Genomic DNA, 6,188 nt, shown 5'->3' on the forward strand with positions numbered 1-6,188 from the left:
ACCATAAAAAAGTTATTAAATTCATATTTTCATCCATCCATTATACCCGCTGAATCCGTCGGTCGGGTCGCGGGGGGGCCGGAGCCTATCCCAGCTGTCATCAGGCGAGAGGCGGGGTACACCCTGGACAGGCTGCCAGTCCATCACAGGGCCATATTTTAATCAATTAGTTAATATTTAACAATAGTTTTCTGGCTTGAAGCACAATAAACAGGGTTACAGATGTATTCAGTTCACATGAGATATATTCGAAAAATGACGTCTTCTACAGAAAAGAAGAATTGATCCCGGCTCATCAGTCAAAACATCTACAGCCACATATTTCCCTCCAAGTCATTTAAAGCTTCTTTAAAATAATTTATTCAGCTCAGCTTTGCCACTCAGCTCATTTTCCATCTGACACCAGAGCGTGTCGCAACTCTATAGTTCTGGCTAGCAGTAGCCAGACACGTATAGCTAGATAGAGCTCTCTCTCTCTGATATTTATAGTAGTAACTATGTACTGTGTGTAGATAACATTTAGGACAGTTGTCCTGTAGATACTTTAGATTTGTAGAATTATCAATTGTTTTCTATTTTTTTTTTTTAGTTGAGGTGTATATGACCTAAACAAAAACGCAGCACCCTGAAAAGTACAAACTTTTCAGAACTAGAGGTAACGATTCAATCAGGTGTACACAGCTATACAAGCAGTCTTGTTTGGTTGTGTTCATCTTTACAAATCTATACAAAACCTGAAGTGCTAATGGTCACTAACGAAGGCTTACAACTGACCTGAGACCATACCTTTTGTACTGATTGAGATGAGAGCCCGAGTGTCAAAATCTATGTGGATTGTTGAATAAGTGTTGTTCAATATTTACTTAGTGAATTCTACATGTTGTGATGTCATCTCTGTGCGTTTTCATTTTAATTTCAAGTCAGGAAAAACCCAAAGCTAATGTAACGATGACAATGACACCAAGACTGTTTTTGAATTAATCATTTATTATTACATATTCAAAAGATGCACACATCTCATCACAGCAATGAACAATACAACCTCTACACTGGTGGAGATTTGCACCAAACAATAAAGATCAGTTCAGGTTTTGTATATATTTCTAAAAATGAACAATAACTGATTGGAAGAACTGATCATTTTAACTGATTGAAAGGATTGAAAGTGCTCCCAATTCATTGCTGAGTTGCCTTCACTAACGGCCCATTCTGATAATTGACCAGGAAGCAGGCCACACTGAACAATTCGTCAATGTTGCCACATATAGACAGTGGCATCTCCTTGTCGAAGAGTTTGTTCTCCTTCACTCTCCTTATGCAGCTCTCCACGTGCACTCTCAGCCGTGCAATTGACTGCGTCTGTCTGACATCCTCTCGACTCGTTTGTTGTTTGTTGCTGAGAAAGGCCGGCCGGTACACCTTACAAGGAGCAAGGTTGTCCACAACAAACCCTTTGTCCACCATGATGGCCATACCTGGCTTCAGCAGCTTTACAATCCCGGACTGCTTAAAGATCTCGCGATCACTCGTAGAGTCCGCATACAGTCCGGACACAAAGGTGACAGCACCGTGGGGTGCCATGCCAATCAAGGCCTTGAATGTAGTGTGAGATTTGTAAGTGGAAAAAACCTCTCTCTGAAGGAGCAGAGAGGATGGCGTCTGACAAAATATCTCCGTACAATCAAGCACCACCTGTGTGTCAGAAAAAGCTGCAAACTCAGCTGGCAGGTGAGCTCTCACTGTCGCTGGAGGAATCCAAAGGCGCTGGCTTCCTAACAGGCCGTACAGGAAATGAGTCCATGTGGAGATGATTCGACTTGCAGTAGTGCGGTGAACGCTGAACCTCTCTGCAAGATCCCTGGGAGGAAAACCCACCGACAGGTACATCAGGAAAAGAAGAAACTCGTCAATGGGTCTCAGTTTCTGTTGAGATATAAAAACAAAAGGCCTCTGTTTAGTTGTTATTACAAAGTATAAATCAGAAAAATTTCGTTTTGTTTGTTTTCAGTAACGTTTTACATTATGCATTGCTGTTTGGTGTGTAATTTTATTTTATTTTTCATGTGAAAGCAATAAAAAAAACATTAACAAAAAAGGCCTACACCTTTTAATACCACGTTCCGTTACGTTACGTCATCACTTACCGTTGCTGGGTGATGGACTGTGCTGGTGCTGGCAGAGGCCGTCTCGGCGGTAGTTATGCGCACCATCTTGTCGGTCACGGCAGGTTCGATTAATGTCCAGAATGCCATGAAACTCCTGTAGGACGCAAACCTGGTATAAAGCCGCACGTCATCATCTGATGCAGACAGACGCTCGATGCCAAAATGCTGTCGAAGTTTGAGGACTTCTAATTGCTGCTGTGACTCCCTAACCTGACACCGTAGAGCTTCGTTCTCGTCGGCTAAATTACTCGCCCTCGCTCCTACACAGTAGTCGTGATCTGGAGCCATTTCGGGCTCCATCTCCGAGTCCGAGTGTGACCCTGGGGCAGGCCTCTCGGCCCGCGGACGCCGTTCCCAGACACTGGGCGCAGGTAGTTCGTACCCATTCCAAGAAAAGTAAACCGGTACGGATCCCTTCTTCAACCTCCTCAGTCCCCCGGCAGTCACGTTGAAATCAGCCTGCTTAAAATGCCGACCACAGACCCGGGTGTTTTTGGTCGGGTTGAAGTCACCCCTCCGGATCTTCTGGATCCACTCAGCCCGTACTGCAGCGTCAACGGGCAACGCATGGAAACTGACTTCTTTGTTGTAACGTGACGAAACGGTACACAACGGCACACAACAATGAAGTGCTGAGGCTCTCACCCTCTGAAAGGCAAGTCTTCTCTCTTGGATCCTAAAAACACTCATTTCAAAATTCGAACTCGGTCGCTTGTGTTGTTCTCGCGTTTCCTGCTCTAGCTTTCAAATCCCCGGAAGTTTTCACCGGAAGTACTGGCACACACACACAAAAGTTCGAACGTCAACGGTCGCCATGGCAAACAACTTAAAGAAGCATTACCGCCACCAACTGGTAAGGAGTGTGAATCACATGACAATTATATATACCTATATTTATACTTACATATATATAAACTCATATATACGCCCATATCCACATATACACCCTTATATCTACATATGCCTTTATATATACTAAATTCTATTATACAACCTACACTGTTTTAAATAATAAAAAATAACCTGATATCCTGTTTCCTGATTCTTTTTGCAATAAATCTACTATATCCAATTTCATTTTCATCCTACTAAGATTTCTTTTTCTTTTTAAACAATTTTATTGAGGGAACAATCATGGAAATTAAGACATCCACAATACAAATTCGTCCTCTTTTTTTCTAATTTGAACACAGGAAAAATTAAAACAATTCAAAACAAAAGCAAATTAACATAACATACATAAACATAAATATCCTGTCCCCCACCCATCTCCCCTCCCCTGGGGCTTATATAATCACTTCAAGGCTTGTGTTAATTCAGTTTCGAATTGAGTTATCAATATGTTGTAGAAGGGGTTGCCAAGTTTTATCGAATCGTTTCAGTTTGTTTGCTAGTAAGAACCGTATTCTTTCCAGATGAGATAATTTTACCATTTCCTCCAGCCACAACTTGAAAGATGGAACCTACCCTGTTTTAAATAATAAAAAATAACCTGATATCCTCTGTTTCCTGATTCTTTTTGCAATAAATCTACTATATCCAATTTCATTTTCATCCTACTAAGATTTCTAATTAAATTATTTCTCTGAGCCTGATAATTCCTACAATATAAAATAACATGTTCAATTGTCTCATCTTCCCCACACTCACATTTCCCTGACTGATGTTTTCCTAAGGGAAAAAGTGTCTTTCAATTTTTTAATGATTTCCTATCTATTTGGGCCTAAAAAAACACCTAACAATTTTAATTTTTTTAAAAATATTTTTAATTTTAATTTTATAGCATGTCCACTGTAGAGGACAACAGGACGATATTCGTGTGAAAATAGAACTAAATTTAGAAAATGAGAAAAAAGGAGCAGATTATATCTTCTGAGTGATATTTACCCAAGAACACATTTAATTTGAACAAAAAATATAAAGTTCTGTATCATTCTTATGTTACTTGTTGCTTATAAGGACAAAAATGTATGTAATAATACATTACAATGAAACGACAAACATGAATTCAGTTCAACAGTAAATAATAGGCACATAGAACCTAACTAATCCTGCTTTTCTTCTTCCATTTTAGCTGTGATAATCCTGTAAGCACGTTTTCTTTTTAGTTATGCAGAGGAACATCCTGCATTTGGTGCACCTAATGTAGGTCTTGCCATTGCAGCCCTTGTTCCTGCATCTTTCTGCATGTTTGATGTCCATCATCTCTGGCATGTGTCGCGCTCCTAGTCTGCGCACAGATGGCTCTGGTTGTGGGATCCTTTTTTTTAGTTGGTGGCTGATAGTCTTCCTCACTGTCCTCACTGCTTTCAGCAAATGAAGGACTATCCAGCAGCTCTTCAGCCAGGTGCAACTTGAAATCCAGGTACTGCTGTGTATTGTTCGCTGGTCGATTCAGCGCTTCGCTGTCACGCTTGTACTGGATCCAAGCATTTGTGATGGCAACATCAAAGAAATGTGTCATCACACGTGAAGTCCACTTCTTGGTCCTGGTTGACATGCGGTAGAAGCTCAGCATTCTATCACAGAGGTCTACGCCACCCATGTTGTCATTATACTCCCTGATTACTGCTGGCCGTCTCACCTGGACATGAACTTTGTCTTTGTTGGACCATCTGCTGCAGACATCTTCTGGATCTTTCCCATATACAGAGGCCATGAGAACTGGTTTATTATCAAACCATTTGGTCACTGCCAGCTCGGACTGCCATCACTGAAGCCCCTCTCCCTTCTTTTCTCAGCTGCTTATCTTCTGGTTCTTCATAGTGGTTCCAGTTGCTGGAAGACCCTTTGAGAGCAAAGCGTTCATGAGCTCAATAGTGGTGAAATATCGATCAAAGAACACATAAGTTCCTGTAGGAACTGACTCAACCATTCGCAAGACTGCTGCGGCTCCAACTCCTAGTCTTTGGCCCCTGAATGTGTTCTTGCCCTGATACACCTCGAAATCCAGGACCAGGCCGTTTGGGGAAGCAAGCACAAAAACCTTTAGGCCAGTAGGGTTTGGCTTTCCTGGCACATACTGCCTGACTGGGCAGCGGCCTGTGAAAGGGATGATTTGCTCATCAATGCAGACCTTGTCACACCTTGGAAGGCTGAGATAACCTTGCCTCACACGTTCAAGCAATGGTCTGACTCTCCAAAGAATGTCTGACTTCTTTGCCTCTTCAGTTACATCCAGGTCATTGACAATCTTGAGTGAGCTCCTCAGCTTGTAGAACCTATCCCGTGTCATTTTCTTGCTAATAACTGGCACTTTAGTTTTTTTAGCCCAAAACATTTTGACTCTGGGATAGCCAAGGCAGGCCATGTGTACTGATATGCCAAAAAAAATCTTGATTTCTTGGGCAGTAGTATTCAGTGACACTCCTGTTGTTTGCAGCTGTCTTTGATGTGTAAAAGCTGCGAGATCCTCAAAGATTGTGTCATCGATGTACTGTGAAAAGTACTGGATTGGACTCCAGTATTCACGTACTTTGGGGTAATCTTGGTAGGCAGGAAGCCCAGGTAGAACAGGTGTGAATCTGTTATGATGTGATTAGGGAAAAAGGCACAAATAAAATCAAGTTAATAAATGAGTAACATTTATTATGAGTAACATCCATTTGGATGAATTCAGTAATTTCAGTCTCATAGATGTGATATGACTCCCTAATGACCAAGCATATTTTTATGTAACTTTAGGTAACCAGCATATATTTAAAAGCATTTACACATAGCACAAATATTACAATAATCTAGCATGATAATAGAATTTAATACATTAGCCTGAAACTAAATAAAACATACAAGTTAGTCCTGGCCCATAGAGCACGACGACTTTCCTGCTCCCTCTCTGCCTCTGTCTCATCAGATTCGCCTGCATCTTCTCCCTCTCCTTCATCATCATCATCTTCTCCTATCACAGGCTGATACTCATCCTTTTCCTCATCTGAAAGCTCCAAATCTGAATCTCCCTCTATTATCCGGTATAGAATCCTCTCTGCTTCACTTCTTTCTCCTACCATTGTATGCAGTCATTAA

This window comes from Odontesthes bonariensis, chromosome 18 (assembly GCF_027942865.1).
Source record: "Odontesthes bonariensis isolate fOdoBon6 chromosome 18, fOdoBon6.hap1, whole genome shotgun sequence".
NCBI classification, from domain to species: domain Eukaryota; kingdom Metazoa; phylum Chordata; class Actinopteri; order Atheriniformes; family Atherinopsidae; genus Odontesthes; species Odontesthes bonariensis.